At 41.0% G+C, this 17,697-nt stretch overlaps 1 protein-coding gene across 4 annotated transcripts in view; it reads left to right on the forward strand.

The window, feature by feature from the left end:
- GLI3 (GLI family zinc finger 3) overlaps positions 1 to 17,697 on the forward strand; it is a 217,308-nt gene that overhangs the window by 120,234 nt on the left and 79,377 nt on the right. The window lies entirely within an intron of this gene.

A 17,697-nucleotide genomic window follows, 5' to 3' on the forward strand; every position in this document is an offset into this window, starting at 1 on the left:
AAGAAAAATGAAGTTGTTTTAAAACAAGTCCTCCTCTGTGAGCAGAATTAATTGATATTAACAATCCTAACTACATGCCCAAGTACACACACAATATTTTACTAACAGTTTTTTTGGATCAGTCTTCTATTACTGAATTGTAATTTTAGAGCAGATTTGCCTGGAGGTAAGTAATAAATCTGTGTTGCAGTCTTCTTGGGCATTAGAGGAAAAGTGGGTATTTATAGAAGGGGAGAGTGCAGAAACTTGTGATTTATTCCTGAGTTCCTCTGATGCATCAGTATCTCCACCGCTGTCAAACACGTTATAAAGTATACTCAAATACACATTTAAATTTGCTGCTAAAAACATTGTAAACTGCAGGAGGCAGGCTCATACAAAGTCATTATGGTCATCCCAGATTTTGCAGTGTATATGAACATTTTGACTAGATGTTTCTTGGCACTTTTTTCCACTGTTTTCAAAGCAGAAGGAAATAACCTGTGGCTGGGAGCTCAGGAAAGGGTACTGCTCCTTCTGAAGCTAATGAGAAATTTGTCTTCAATGTGAGTAAGACCATGGTAGGAAGTCCTAGGAAGCAATTCCTGTGTTGTTGCAAACAAGGGTACCGGTTCCATGGCTTGCCAGAGCAAGGGCAGCAGGCCTGAGCCTGGTCGGCTGGTGAATTAGATCCAAAGTGGATCACTGATGTGTTTTAACTTACATTAGCAGAGGGACTTCTTCCAAAATCTGGGCACCAGCTGTGAGCCTCCACCGAGTCTCCTAATCCCATGCTGTATGGGATCCTGTCTGGCCCCATGATGCACCCGTGGGCAGGGGCTTTTGTGTGGGTACCTCGCATCCGCTGCTTTGGGTGACGATGGGAAATGGGGAGTAGCATCTATACTGACAGAGTGCCAGGGTTCCCGTAAGAGCTCCTAAAGACGTTGCCTCCTTTGGAGTTTGGTGGTGCTCCCCTCTGGCGCCGCGCTCGGTTGCAGGGATCAGAGCAGTGAGTCACACACGCCCTGCGCCCCGGTACCCCGCCGGCCCTGCCTCAGAGCCCTGACTCAGCCGGGCCCTGCAGAGGCTTGTAAGAGACCAGGAGATCTTAACGCTGTGCCGTATGGCTGCAGGCAGTCGCTTTGCAAACATGCTCTGATATTGGCCCAAGCTCTACGCTGAAAGTTTCCTTGATATTGGCCATTTATTTTTCCATAACCTCCTGTCAATTCTTCTGCTCATTTAGTTTGTGCCACAGTTAAAATGATGAGCTCTAATAGACCCCTGGGCCATTACGGTCAGTGTAATTAAATGTAAATTCACAATTACGCAACTTAAAAAGAAAAAAAAAGTGTGTTGACTCCACGAGCTTCTTCGTAGGTTCTAAGGTTTCTCATGCTTTAGCAGGTTTCAGGAATATGTTTTAATGGTTGTATGTGAAAGACGCCAACAGTTTTCTTGTGAGTTTTACAGACCCTGGTGAAAGTATCACTTAGGAGTGTTAGATTTGGGATCTTTTGGAACAATTGTTTGCACTGCAGTCCTAATGCCGTAGAAAGGAAGGAAGGAAGGAAAGAAGGAAGGAAGGAAGGAAGGAAGGAAGGAAGGAAGGAAGGAAGGAAGGAAGGAAGGAAGGAAGGAAGGAAGGAAGGAAGGAAGAAGAAATGAACAAGAGAAGCAGATACGAGAAAATATTTGAGAATTCTGAGAGAAAATGGCTAGAGCAACAGTGAGGATACGTTTACCCACAGTTTCATCAATGACTTCATTGCATGAGTAGTTTTTCTCCTTGGCTTCATAGCACCTTCAGATGTGGAAAAATAAAAAATATAAAAATAAAAAAGCAAAAGAATTGGAATAATTCCAATTATCCAAGCTCCTAGAAATGTGTTCCAGAACCTGTCAAGCCTTAGTGAAATTAGTTAGGAATAATACAAGTGCAGAAAAAATGTGGAGGGGGCCTTGACCACATGATATCTACAACATATGCGCATAGTTTTGAACAGTGGCCAAATCAAAAAAAAAAAAAAAAAAACCAAAAACAAGGGGAGGAATTTTTAAGGTGTTACAGGTCTCTTATGTACATCCAGCTCTAAAGATATGCTCATATTTACATGTATGATTTTTGTAGTTTAATTGCTGATGGGCAAAACTATATCCCAAATTTCACCCTGGAGCCAAATTTTATAACTGAGTTATAAACCCCTAAAGCAGGGGTTTGTGTTTATGATGGAATTGCTGACAGATGCTTATGTATACTAGGACTAGCAGGCATTGCTGTAATTATGCTATCGTATCCTATCATTAAAGATTTCAATTGAAAGAGGTTTATAAATTGCTCTTCTTCTTAGATAAACCACCCTACATTAAGGCATCAACGATATGGTGCAGAATTAAATTAAAATCTCATAAAATGAAATATGTTCTGTATTAGCTGTTTGACACTTAATTTGCCTCTGAATGAGTAGAGGAAATCACAAATTAACCTGCCTTTGTTTTTCCAACCATGGCTTATTAGGTGTTAGAACAACTGCAATTACAGACCAATAATAACCCCCAACCCTTATGAATATGTACTGAAATATGTCACTTTGTGTTACCAAAACCTGTTTGTTAGGACTGCTTAGTTATCCTGGAATTTCCACAGTACATCCTTGGTTTATACTTCAGGGAAGACGTATGAAACTTCAGTCATTCTTTAGCAGCAACATATGAACACTGTAATTGGATCCAGAGCATGTGTTTTCCTATTATTTTTATTTTTTTTTTCAAATTCAAGGCATGAATCTTAGTTTTCAAGATATTTCCAGTAAACTGTAATTCAGTTTTACTACTTTTCATTGAACTAGCAAGATAAATTACTTGTTAAATATCATATGATTAAAACATACCAAAAGAAGCATGGCTTTAATAATCCCACTGCTTGTTTTGGTTTCCTTTGTTGTTGCTTTTGTCTAGCTCTTTCTTAATTTTCAAAATTGATTTCTGAAGTCAGGTACTAAAGCAGAAACTGAAGCTAAGCTCATTTTTAGTCCTTGACATTTGCCAGGCCATCCAATAGAGAGAGACCCCTTCTCCAAGTAGTGTCCAGTGATTCAAAATCATGCTGCTGCTGAGGGTATTTGAACATAAATTAATACTTTGAGCATGCTACTTTTTTGTTTTTATTTTTCACTCCTTAGGAGCCAAGTCATAAATTTGCTGTTAGCTAGCTCTTAGTCATCTGATGTCTTTGTTGGAATGAGTCTTTAGCAGTGAGCAGAGCAGAATAACAGCATCTCGACTATTTGTATGACAACACAAATGTAAATAGCTTTATAGTGCCACAATTTTAAAAATTCGGCTTAGCCAGGATGAGAGTTTTGTTAATTAGAAAGAGAAGGCTCCAAAGGCAAAGACTAACTTCTGCTCACAGATTTAACTGCAGTGCTTTAAGAAATTAGTTTCTGTGGTCACTCATCCCCACATCTTTAGGGCGCTGTGTTAACAGGTTTCTCCTGATCTGCTTATTACAGAGTTGGGTTGGATGACCTTTACGCAGACCTGAGGTAGTATTACCAGGTACCACTTGTGGCTGTGAAGAAAGTCTGGCCCACAGAGGTGAGGCAGGGGACGTTTGCAAAGTGGCAATGTCTGGAATGGCTCCAGAGTGCCTGTGCACGTCCTCAGGGTGGTTAATGGGCATGTTGTAGGAGGCTAGTACAAAGTTAAAGTTTCAGGGCTGAACGTACCGCAGGAACCATGTGTGTTCCCAAACGTTCATCTACTTAGTCTTCATCTCTCTTTCTCTTGCCATACCATTTTCTGTTAGCCCTGGGCTGTGAGTAAGGGAGCGTGAGCAAGGAAATCCAAATGAAAGTGAGCCGATGTTACCGCACGCTCACAGCCAGGAGGAAGCTGCAAGTTAAAGCTGCTGTCTTGTAACTTCCTTGAATCAGCAATACTCCAGGCTCCTTTTTTCTAGTTGCTGATTGAGGCTTGCAGGGATCCAAGTTTGGCAGTCACAAGCTCCGAAATTACGCACATGCAGATAATTATGCATGTGCCTAGCAGTAATCCCTTGAACAGATATTTTGAACTGCGTGAATGCACCGGCACTAAAACAAAGCATGTGTTCTGTTTGCAGTCAGCTTCAAGTTCATAAAAAGAGAGTCTGATCCTGGATATGTTATTTCATATCTAATTTATACAGACATCAGTTACACAAGGGTGAAAAAGAAAGAAAAGTCAGGCCCAGGCACTTAGCTTTCATCACCCCCTGATTTTGCAGTAAAATGGGGGATGTCCAAATATGAGAAGAGCAAAGCGTTGGCCTCGCAAATTGTCCTTGATGTTGAGAGGAACTGCTTGCTATACGGTTCATAGGACATTTTCCTAACCTTATCACAGATATTTTGATTTTAACCTTATACTTTCTTTCCTAAACTCTTACTTCTTTTAAAAATCTTAGTGTTTTAACCTCCTCAATCTTCTACCTGCCACTTTATCTCAGTGTACCTCTAAGCCAGAGACTTGACCAGGAGCTTCTCAGTTTGTCGGAGGATTCATTGACTCTCTTACAGTGGGAAGGAGAGCCCCAGCCAGTGTGAAAAACATCACTGGCTGAATTGGCTTTAATTACTTTAAGACTTGGAAGAAGTTTTATGGTTTAGCCTGTAGCCATTGAAGAATAAAGGCTGGGAAGATCTTAGGACATGAAAAGATGACAGTAGTTATAATCTTTCCAAAATCATCCATGAAAGCATTTTCTGTAAGCAGGGAGAAATCTTGAATAGGAAGCACCCCAAGAAACCTGTCCCTGGAAGTGGGTAAGGTGCAGCACCAACTTAAGCAGTTAATATCCAAGGACATGGTTACCGCAGGCATTTGAGAAGGAAGCGCTGTGGACCAGTGTCTTGGTAAGCTTATTCGATTTTAGTTTATGCCATGGATATGCACATCGTAGGCTCTGTAGGCAACACGCATGCCTCTTGGTGACAAAGCGGTGTGCTGATGGTAATTCGTAGAAGTAAAATAGCAGGGTTGGATGCCCACGTGTAATCATCAGGAGTTTTCATTTCAGTGCCAGACCTTTTAAAAATCGGGGAAGAGGAGGCCTGAGTCTAGGCCAGAATTGTGCTCTTTCATGCAGTATGTAGTGTTGCATCATTTAAAATAGTGAATCAGTGTTCTGTTCAGCTGGTACTACTTGTTTAGTAATATTTACCATAAGACTTTCAGATCATAAATTCTCCTTTGCAAGCACACTTGCAGAGCAGCTTCAGAAGCAGACCGTGTTTTTAAAAAGTATCTGAAACTGGGCAAAGTTTGGAAAACACATGATTCTTTGTTTGGTGGCATATACTGAAGGGTGGAAAAAAATTGGTGGCTGCTACTGTTAACATTTGTGATTCTAAAAGCTGGAAGAAAAAAAATGTACGTGCATTAAAACAGGGAAATATTTTTGAATGTAGCTGTTTTACATAAATTATTTTACATTGATTTGGTTAGGTAAGCTCTAGTCTAAAGTTTCTGCACATTCCATTGAAGTCTTTACATTTCTCCTGGCTTTCCTTCCTTCTAGAAAAAACAGACAGTATTGAGAAAGTAGTATCTTATTTAAAAGATCTTTTATGCTGGCAAATAAATTGTAGATCAAATGAGGATTCATCGCTAAAAATCATCCCCATTTTTAGCAAGCACATTTACATGAAAGCCAACAGAATTGCCTCTAACTGCACCAGATTAAATTTGGTTCACATCATTCATCTGTTTCTGTTGCGGATAATACTTTGTGACATAATCATTTTCTCTGGAGTAGCTAATTGTAATGCCAAGGAACTACAGATTTATAAAGGAGAAACAATAGCGGCAGATAAATATTGCTTTAACAGAGAGTCTTTGTTCTTATACAGTGAGCTTGATTTCAGGATGGCTGGGGAAGTTATAGCAATTGAAACGCGAGGAAAATTTTGGTGAGGCTTTTAATGTAGAAGGAAAATCTAGACCTTGTAAAATGCAATGATTTGTTTTGTTAAAAATTGTTTTGTAGAAACTTTCCCCCAAATTTCTATTCATCTCTTGTGTTAAGAAAAAAATGACAACAACAAAAGACATAAACACAGACCTCGTCTTTTTCTTTCTCCATGCCTTTTCCTGCTGTTATCACAAGCTCTCAGAGGCTGTCTGGTGCCCTGACAGCCACCCTATAAAGCCACATGCACAAGTGGGGTTCACCTCGTATTCTTTCGTGCTTCACGGAGAGCCAAAGATGCTAGAGAAACAGCAGTCCCCAGATGTATGAGAAAGGCATGCCTTCACCAGTGGGCTGCTGGCTGACCACCATTCACGATACAGTCACTCGGTAGCAACAACAGCTTGCAGGACAGATCCTGGCATGATGTAAAGGGAGGAAAGAGAGGGGAGATCCTTCGGTGGTCGCTGTATTAAGTACACCTGAAAGGCTGGTTGGCACAGGTTCATCTGGGGGGACCTGAATCCAGTTGAAAGGGATTCTTAGAGTGGTTTGCATGGATTATGGTGCTGAAGAGAAACAGCTTCTAGTTTTATCAGCATTAAGGTATGTATTACCACTGGACAGCAGTGCCACTTGGCTGTTTTACCCCATCTGGGCTGTTAACAACACTTAGACGAATTCCCGGCTGCCAGTGAGAAGTGGTTCCCTAAGGCAGGCTTTCAAACCAGCATAAATTAAGAGCTGATGGAAGCAAAATGAATGGCCACCAAAGTCATGCCTCAGGACACCTTCTTGCGTGTAACATTTTGCTGTAGACTGAGGAATAACTAGGCATGGCTTCGAGCATTTAGGATGCTCCCTGGGTGCGTGTATCTGTACAAGTGTGCACATTTGTGTGCATGTGCATGCACCCTCTTCATATAATAGGGTGAGTGTCTTTTCTTGGGTTTATTATCATGGACTTGGCCTGAGTTATTTTTGATTTTTACAGTTAAAACTAGTGGAAGGATCTATTCAGAGTCTGAGAAAGATGGAAAATTAGAGGGAAAACATGAACAAAACAAGTAGGAAAAATATTCATGCACAGAACCACAGAGGATGCAAATCAGTGGGTCATTGTCTTAATTTATCATTTAACCAAAAAATGCACAGAATAGCTGCAATACCAGAGTTTTTGCTACTCGAAATTTATATTATCTCATTCTGTTATCAGCTGCAAAGAATGCAAGCTCTAAATATAGTGCACATTCAGAGGCTCCGAGCCTGTGGTTTCTTGGACAAAATTCCTGTGTTCTTTGTGCTGTAGTCAGCAGTATTAGTCGAGTGAGCAGATATTGACTGTGGTATTCACGTGCAGTGAACCAGAAGCAAGCCAACTCTATAGAGGCTGCTGTCAAACTTGTTGCAGTGGCCTGTGAGGTACTGGACTGTGACAGACTCCTTTTTTTTCAGTACAATTCTTCCACTCATGTTAAATCTTGCTTCAAAGAGAACTGAAATGTTACAGTCTTAGCGTTCTTTCTTTCTTTTTTTCTCTTTTTTTGCTTTCTTTTTTTTTTTTTTAAGTGTAGTGGTGAGATTTCTGTGTTATGAATTGGAAGCCCCTAAAGTGAGAGTAGGTATAAACTGGAAGAAATGTGAGCATTGAATATGTCTGCAGCGTAGGAGCACAGAGCATCTTCATCGTGCTCTCACACAGTTCTTCCCCAACTTGGCTTCTCTCCTCCCCCTACAAAGGCATCACAGCCTATAATCTTGGAGTATGGATTGAATTTAGTTCTGAATTTTTCAGAAAAAAAAGACAAGGCAGAAATTAAACACCACCTTGCTTCTACCACCCTTCACTCAACCCAGTTTATTATTTATATGCATGTATGTGACCATATTTGTTTGCATATTTGTAACAGAAAACAGAACAACAACAGAAAGCTGTTGTTGATTGTGCTTCTGAGATGTAAGAGACTAAACTAGCTACCCCTTGCATATTCTGTATTATATGATGCATAAATTAAAAAAAAGGACCTTAATTCTACCCGTAGGAATGTGCTCAATAGGTATTTTGTCTGTGTGCCTCAGGGTAGACTGGGCCAACGTTTGTGACTGATTTTATCGATTAATAGAGGAAGTGATTCAAAGAAAACTGTCATGCAGTTTGATTTTTGCTCTTAGGATGGTTTACATGACCAAAGGAAGACTTGGGACTTTCTTTTAGAAGATGCTTTTCATTGAAGCTGGGGCCTATGTACTTGCTATTAAAAACTAGGCAAGGATGTGTTGCGTAAGCCCTTCAAGCATTGAAGCTGTAGGTCTGATCCTGCAGTAGGTTATGGCTGCATTTATAGTTGGCTTTGTAAGGATGTTGGTGAGTTTCTGGAGACCCCGTAAAGGTTAGACACAGAGGCAAAACATCCTGAAGAAATGAGCCAGGAATACGTTTCTTCTCAAGGAATGAACTGACCTGTCTTCTCTTGAAAGCATTATTTATAGGGTGCTGTGACCACTGGTGTTAAGGATCAACAGAAAATTAGGGAGTATTTCACATGGGAGAGAATTTCTAAACATATCAGATTTAAGTGGCTATCTCTTTAAAGATACACATCTTTCTGTCCCGCATCTCCTGCTGAAATTCAGCCTAGATTTATCATGGCTTTTTCTCTGGCCTGTGTAAGAAAAGATTGATGGTCTAGTCCAGTTTATAGAGGCCACCAACACAAATAGCCCCATTTAACAACATTGTAGACAGATTTGGTGGGGAGGGCAGGAGCTGTATGACCAGGAGCAATCAGGTGTTCTCAGCTTCACTGTGGAAGCTCCCTATCAGCGTACATCATCAAGACAGTACCGGGAAAGCTTGCAAAGCTGGTCTCTGCCTTGGTTTGCTGTACTCCTTCCGTGGACATCAGGCTTTTCTGGGAACTATGTTTCTACTCCGATCATTAGATTGAATTGTGAAGGTGCAGAGGTAGCAAATGTGTAGGTTGTCCTGCTGGTGCAGCTGTGTCCCACATAGGCCAGTTTGTTCTTTTTGGGGTTTTCATCTGCAGCCATTGCTAGCTGTTGTGTTTAGGGAATTAATAATGATTCCAGCACTTAGATACTGCATGCATGTCAAAGACTTCAAACCTGAACTTACTACTTCTACTACTACTGCCAAAACATTCATTTGCTTTACACTTACTTAATGCTTGTTTTTCACATATTTTCCCCCTATAGCCCCCGTAGAAGTGGTGCTCCCACCCATTTGGGGTTTTTGAGGTTTTTAAAAGATACAGCTTGGCTCAAGGAATGCTTTTTAAACTCCAGTTCTGCACACAAATAAAGCAAGAACTGCAGTGTGAAGTCTTTGTCCCTTGCTTCTTCTGACGGCTATGGTATTCCAGTCATTATACATTCAACATTGGTGAGAACCGACTTGTAGTGCAGATTATGTAGCATCACAATGGCTTTCAATGCCTGCAAGATCAAATAAAGAAACTGGCCCATGTAAGAGAAAACTTCTTAGCCTGACATGAGAACTGAGTATTTTCCCACTCTGATTTGGTTGCACCCCAGCCAGTCCCCACAGCTGGACCTTTGGTACCGGAGTGGAAAATACAGGAAGCAACTGTTGGCAGAATTTCCTTCTTCCCCCTCATAACTTAGATTTTTCAGCCTTCACCTTTGCTATACATTGTGCTTCACAGAGCTGTGCATTTTGCTGCCCTCGTGGATGTTGGTGCTGATCTTTTGCTTGTCTGGTGTTTGTGGTGGTGCTCGGAGGCAGAGAGAATGCTGTCCCCTGGTTTCCTGATAAGCGATGCTCACAGAGAGCTGAGAAGCAGCTGTGTTTTCAGTGACTCCTTGACTTCCAGTCCTCAGTGCAGCATATACGCACACGTGGTACTGCCACTGAGTTAGCAATAAAGAGTAATGCTCTCAAAATGACTACCCCCCCCCCCTCCCGCCTTGTCCAAATTAGCTGCCATGGATTGATGTGGAGTGGGACGAGTCATGTCTGAAATTGCCCTCTGTATTTTATGCAGACAGTAATTTCTGTACATCCTTGTAATTGTTTTTGCTGCAGGTGGTACTGTTAGGTGAGAAATTCTAGCTGGTGCGCTCTACATTCAGTAGTAGTCGCCAATCCTTGTGAATATCAATTTTGGGCTGTCTGGTAATGTTAGTACAGAAAGGAGAAGCAAATCCTGCCACACCTCAACAGGAATGATTAATGCTGAACCTTTGCATCACTGTTTCTGTTAAGGTTGTAGTCCTTTAAAGTTAGAATTTGTCAAATGTTCCCTTCACAAGCAAATGTTGGTAGGAAGTGCAATATGACAGACTTTTGGTCACTAAATGTTTATTTTATTGTTGTCAGCTTGCTTTTGTTTTAAGCAGTTGAGATCTGATTTCAGCATGTATAATTAGAATTGAAGTAAAGTTTTCTTCCTTTCTCTTCCCCAAATCTCATTTTTGTGATGTTGTGGACATGACTTAAAATAGGAGCATGAAACGAAAGCTGAGGGGTTTGCTTTGCTTTATTTATTTATAGTTTGGAAAAAGAATGTTTCTTGCATCACAAAACAGACTTTGAAGGGGGTGTTCCTATGAGGTAATGTGAGAGGCTTTTCAGGTATTTTAAGGGGCTGAAGAATTCCTGCTTTCTGCTGTCTTAGCGGAAGGAGTTAAGGGAAGAAGAGAAGCACAAATTCGCTGAAACAATAGTAAGCGTGACATTCTCAAGTGCTGGGCAGAGAGGGCTTATGGCAGTGAAGGAAATAAATGAGGAGAGAGGTACTTGTAAGTACTCTAAAAGCTTAGTTCTCTAAAAATTTCAAAACACTAAATTAGGGGAGTAATAACCCATTAGTTGGAAATGATGTTTTTAAGAGAGCAGAGTACTTGTGAAATTGAAGTATCAGTTGATTTCAAAGTCTAATTTTATTGTCACCAATCCCACCCATGACAAGAAAAACTTCCCAAGCATACCACAGGAGCGTTGGTGATGCTGACACCAGGCTCGCCCTCTTCTTTCTGGTCAGGCGATCCCCTGGCGGGTACAGGAATCTGGTCTTCAGACTGTCAGAGTGGATCCCAAGGAGCAATGAAGTCTTTCCTCAGAGGGTGCACATGGGCAGGAGCAGTCTTTGCGTGCTGGCTGCGTCCTGGTCCCATCTGTGAACAGCGAAAAGATGAATGAGGAGGAGTTGCAGAAAGCATTTCAGCTCTCTTCTTAGCTCCCTACCGTTTGGATGTTCTTTCCCCAGTCACGCATACATGTACATATGTGCGCCTTCTCCTCTGCACATAACAACTTCAAGGATATTTTGTAAAAGACCTTCAGGCATTTTCTGAGTGTTTTTGAACCACTGCGCCATTCACCGGTGTATTTGCTTGGATAGAGGTCTTCTTTGATGAGGTTTTTGTCATGCGCACCCACTGAAGTTTCAGTGTACTCAAGCATTAGAAAAGCCACTATTTGAGCGTCTTTGTTTTCTTTGTTGAGCTGTTTATTTTGCTTTCTTCCCACACAGTTCCCTGGCCTCACTCTGACAACTGCTTTTCTGCATGAATTACATTCCTCGGGGCCGCAAGTCTCCTAATTCTTCCAGTCGATTTGATTCCTGCCTGTGTGATTAGTCCTCTGCTCCAGCACAGAGTTGGTCTTTGCCAAGCAAACTGCTTGCTAAGTGCCTTTAACATGAAGACCTAACTACATTTTTTAACCTCATTAGTGCGTAGGGCACTGCTTCATTCCGGCTTAATAACATGGCCACTATTGAATCATCACTTGCTCTAAAACAGGTTACAAAAAGGTTACCTAAAGTTGTCTGGTTTTCTTTTCATATGACTGTGCTTTTTCTGGGTAACAGTCAGTCTCTTTCAGCACATGTCCAGTTTTAGCTTGGAAGTCCCTCTTGGAAAGGAAACCCATCAGTTCTGTTCAGTCAGATTTGTGATGCTGAAAAATTTTGTCTTTGAATCTTCAAAAGATTTCTGGCACCTATTTGGAAACAGCGAATCTAATGCAACTGTAAGAAAATGTGATTTGGGCAGAAAAGGAAAAGAGGCTTTGGGGGAGCTGATAAAATTCCCCCATTTGTTTCACCTTTGGAGTTACTAAGATCTCATCTTCACCAGTTTAAACGCAGACTTCTCACTATAAGGCTGGATTTACAGCCATGCAGCCGCAGTTTGCGCTGGTTCGCTTTGTCTCACAGGACCAATTTTTAGCTGAACGTATCGTCACTGAAATTTAGATTTCAGTTGCAATTGCCTGTAAACTTGAATGGAAAAGATATTCCTGGACTTGAAAATGTTGTAAATAGACTAAAAAAAGAAAAGTTTCCTAAGAAGACAGCGTCACCAGGGAAGCGGGGAAAGAAAAGAGGCACTGGGTCACATGCCACTTGTGATGGTGCATTTGTGCAGTTGCATAGCACAGCCACTCAGAGGGTGAGACTTCATGATTAATGGTGTTTATTCTTGACAGAAGCCTCCTTTATTTATCTGCAATACAGTTTAGTGATTTTATCAGTCACCTGAATGAAAAATATTCAGTCATACCAATATTGCAGTGTAAATTGAGTAGAGTCACTTTTTATTATATCTTTCAGCCTTATCATCTGCACAGTAATTTTCTAGCAGGGGTTTGATATAGAAAGGCTGGATTTAGCTGTACTTGACACAAAGCCTCTTCAATTTCCCCTAAAAGTTCAGGCTACTCTTAGAAATGCGTATAAATATATATATAAAACCCTCTTATCCAAGCAATTTCAGGATTTGAAAGAATAAAGATAAAATGCACAAACCTGGATGTGAGAAATGTTGTTAATGTGAAAACATCTAATAGCTCTGAAGCCACTGGTGAAATGCTTTGCAGTATTTAAGCTTGTGGCTTACTGCAGTTCTTTTTGCATGGCTACGTAGTCCGACTTTCTTCTAATCAATCATCATCCAACTCCAATCAGCATACAGGCAGAGCCTATCGCTCATCCTGGGTGTAATTTCAGAGTTGAAGACTATAATGGCCACATACAGCACATTAGTCACTGCGATAACAGCTAGTGGCACTCCTGAGGAAGGGGGAGGATGGGGGAGAGGGGGAATAAAATTCTTCTCATTCTCACAGTGCATTAGTGAAATAGGAGCAAATGTTAAACAAATGTTTATTCAATTAGCTGACTTAACAGCATTAAGTGTGAGAAAGCTTCTGACACTCCTTTGACCTGCTGTTTTGCGGGAGGAGAGGAAGGGGAAAGGGAAAGAAGAAAGGGGTAGCAGAATGCAGGCAGGATTTATATATATGCCCGCATGCTCCTGTGATGGTGCCTCTGTGGTTAAACACTTCAAGAGATGGCAGGCCCTGCCTGTAACCAGGAGGAAGCTAAAATTTGAATAGCAAATGAGACCACCTCTAGAGCATCAAAAGCGAATCGCAGAGCATGGAAGTTTGCGGTAGGAATGCAGTTGGTAATTTCACTGTCCGATCTGTTATTAATAACAACAGATAATTAATTAGCATGCTGTAGACCTTTTAGACTTTCCTGCTGCACTTTGTGCTACCACATGAAAAAGCAGTGGTATATTGGAGGTCCATGGCAGTCTCTCATCTAAGCAACACATTTTCTGAGCTTATTTGAATAACATTTGCTTGGAATGTGAGTCTGTTACATATTTTCAGTCAGAAGTTGTGCATCAAATGTAGCTTTGATAGTTATCCTTGGAGTATTAGTGGCCACAAGTCATCAGACTCGGAACCAGCCGAAGATGGGGGAGGAAAAACGTACTAACACTGAGGCTGTGCTGTGCTGTGTAGATACAGGATCTTATTCTATTTATGGTTCACAGAACTCAGTGCGAGCTGCGTGAGGTAAGACAATTCCTTGGTAAGGCTCTACCAGAAGCAAGGAATGGAAATCCCAGCTGGCCAAACCTGGCAAGCATTACTTTTATTGATTGTTTGCATTGCCGTAATGTCCAACAGCTCTGTGCAGGGTCAGCACTCTGTGGAGTGAGTGCTGTGCAAATACAAGGAGCTCGACGAAGACCTCACAGCCAATATGTTTTGGCAAATGAACTCTAGTGAGTCTTAATGTGTGTGAAAGCAAGTTAACGGTGAGATTATCGTTATGTGAGAGTGAGAATATGAAGCCCAAGCTTGACTTGGAGAGACATTGAGAAGACAGTACAGGGTTTTATGTGCATTTTGAAATAAATAAAAAACATAGTATCTGCATACACTTTTTAGGAACACACGAAAAGACTCCAAACCAGCACTTGTGCAGTGAAGAAATGAATATGCTCAGTGGCATCTGAAGCAGCAGTTGCTTACTGTACAGGTGTTAATTTGGGATGAAAGTTATCAGTGTTACAGCTTGACCTTATGTAAACAAAATGTTAAAAATATTAAATAATTGAGTGAATATACACTCTTTTTTACGGTATAAACATCTCTTGAGTGAGTCTACAAACTGATGGTTGGGTTATTTATGAAGTATTGCAGGTAGCAGAGAAAGTAAGTAAAAAGCTGGATCTGCATTGAGGCAGTCCATCAATTGAAAATAAGGAATGCAGTCACTGACTAAGGATTTGGTGTGTTGATTAATGTAGCCAATTTTTAACTGTAAATACATAATGTTAAGACTTTCCAAATAAGGAAAGGCGAACCGGAGTAATATGCTTTTGCTGTGGGTCATCAGCTGGTTGTCTTGCATGATTTCCTGCACCACAAACATTTCTTGTGCAGTCACTTGTATCTTTTTCTGTGCAATAATGCATTTTAACTTTATGAGGGAAAAACATTCTGATCTAACCCAAAGTAAGGGTGTTTGTATGTTTTATGAATTTGCATTCCAGAACTGCACCTGTTTTGTAAGATGCTGTCCTTGCCACAGTGAGAAAATATTCATAGCATAGTATCTATTGGTCTGACCTTGTAGACACCAAGCACTTCCTGAGCACTTTGCCACAGTTTTACATCTGGGCAAACAGCTGAAGAGTAAGTGAGCAAACTTGTCAAAGGTGGCAGATAAGTGATGGAACACAGAACAGGGCCTGTGTACTTCAAATCCTGGTCTAGTTGCTTTTATACGTAAGCTACATAGGCACCAACCTATTCATGATTGATATGTGCATGTATGTACTGAATGGAGGGTTACTAGCACATGTAGTTCTGTGACTTGCTTCCTCATACTGACTATAGGGCCAGCGTGAATCTAGGAGAAAAAGCAAGCAAAATATTGACCAGTCTTGGAACGTGAAAAGAAGTATAGAAAATCAAGGTTCTTTCTCGTATTAGGAGTTGCCATGTTGCCAGGAGCTCTTTCACGTGAAGAGCGTTCTGGCATTTCCATATATTCAATTAACTCGAATTCTTTAAACATTCTAAATCATTTGCTTAGCTGTCCTGATTTCAAGAATGCCGTGCAGCTTGCAAATTCAGTTAGAAGTGCAAGGAGAAAAGGAGCTGTGGAATTGCATTTTAAAAATAGGCAGTGCTGTCCTCACTGTCCTTGTATTGAAGTCAGTGGAAGGTTTTCTGGTGGATGTCAGGGCAGCAGAATTAGGTCAGCACTTTGTGCTTATGAAAAGTATATTCCCAATCACTTCAGGATTTTATTAATGGAAATCAGTGGACAGTTTCTCATTGATTCTGGTTTATATAGTATTGAACCCTACAATAACAACTAAAGATTTTGAGAAGCAGAATGATTGTTTGACTCATGATTTTCCCATATCATTTTGGTGTACAATTAGTTGCATGAGTCTGATTTATCAAGGATGTACAACCATGAATATGCTTGTAACAGTGAGGAGTAATTTGATCATTTGGGCTAATCACAACTATTAGAATCGTTCTCACTTGTATTTTCAGGGTCAAGCCTTACTATTTTGGAACTCAGCTTTCTTAATATGATAAGTTTTTACTAGCCAGTTGTTGACTGCTGGTGCAAAATGGTCAGTCTGTACAAATAGTTATGGTATTAAACATGCATAATCATTTGACGTGGGAAGTATTACCAAAGGGATTTAGCTATGTGCTTTAAAATAGGACTATTCACCTAACAAGAAAAGTACTTACTGCTATTTCATCTTCCAGGGTCTACTAGAAATAAAAGTGTTAACATGTTTGGGGGCGTCCATCAGGAGATTATTTGAGATTAAAAAAAAAAAAAGGTAAAAAAGAAAAGAATCACAGACAGTTTAATGAGTTCAACATTTTTCAATTCTTCAAGCAGGACTGAATTGAACAAATATCAGAGAAACAGCATGGATATCATTGGTATGAGAGTTATGCCATCAATGCTTGCTCCAGCATTGAATAACGTACTGCTAAATGATTAAATATCGAGGTTTGAACTTTGACACTTTCATAATATAACAAGATGGATGAAAAGGCAATAATAAATTAGGTTATGTTACAATATTTCATCCCACTTCGTTGACAAGCTTTGTTCTGTGAGATAGATTATTGTTCCATCTGTAACCTCAGCTCAGTGTCATATTTACAATGTTATAGTTAAGGATCACTTGCTGTTTTCAATATAAATGTATTTTTCAACAGATTCATAAAAGAGCCATTTAAAAATTTATCAGGACAAAACTTGGCATTAAAATTTGCAGTCCTGGAGTTATAGTTTCCTCTAAAATCAGGAAATGCTTAAATCACCATGATTTTTTTTTAAGATAGGTTATGCTTAGAAGAGGTTTTTACCTAAGCACAGCTTAAAGCAATTTGGAAACCATTTGTGACAGATCACCTCTCTAACACCAAACCAACCTCAAAATTTTGATCCAGACTTTCCTGTGACACAGACCTTTGCGGCCGACCATCCTGAGTGGCCTTAAATCTGCTTCCAGGAAACGCTGCTATTTTAGTGCTTTCTGTGACAATCATGGAGGTTGTCACATGTCATGTGTTTGGGCCCACTGTACTTCTCACAGTTGCAGGAGATGCCAAACCAGGGACCGTGTGTACTATATTGATATCTTGGCACATTTTAGAGCAGTTCCAGCTTTCCAAAGCAAAGAAAACCAATGTGGGGATCCTGAGGCCACTGAAGGACCTTAATTGCCTTGAACAGCCTCACGTAAGACCTCCACCCGCAGCCATGCACCCAGAAGTGCTTTTTAAGCTCAGCCCAGGGCCCCCAGTCCCTGTCTGAGTCCTGCTGTAGTTGTGCCTGTCTCTGGCCCTGCTCCTGGGTGGGCTGGGGCCTGCTCACGAGGTTCCTGTTCTCCCAGACCCCTCATATCTATGATGCAGTGTGTCTCCAGTCCTGTCTTTGGCCCTCCTTCTGCACCTCTGGATGGGGTTCATCACTTTGCCAGGATTCCAACTGCTGATTATTCCTGCGATCAGCACCTGGCTTGGCTCACCCAGCCCAAATCTGGTGGGACTGAGTGCATTGCCTGTGTCTGGGTTATCCAGGGCTCCTGGCTTGCCTTCTCTTAGGGACAGCTGCCTCTTGCTGCTCCTTGAACTATTCCTGCCACTGGAGTAGTTCAGAAAGGTGGGAGGACAAGTGCAAGTTTGTAGGGAAAACAAGGCTGGGTAGGGAATGCTCTGCAGCTTCTCTAAATGGACATCTGGAGCTAAGATGGCAACTCTTACCTCACCCCACTGCACCAGTGGTGGGAGACAGACAGAGACTGGAAATTATTCTCCTGAATCCTGTCCATTTGACACTGAGCGGGTGGGGTGGCTGAAGGACTGTGTATGAAGTCAAGAAATTCCATGCTTGCTTGCTTATCTGTAGATTTTTGCCACTACTCTG

Source organism: Anas acuta, chromosome 2 (assembly GCF_963932015.1).
Source record: "Anas acuta chromosome 2, bAnaAcu1.1, whole genome shotgun sequence".
NCBI lineage: Eukaryota > Metazoa > Chordata > Aves > Anseriformes > Anatidae > Anas > Anas acuta.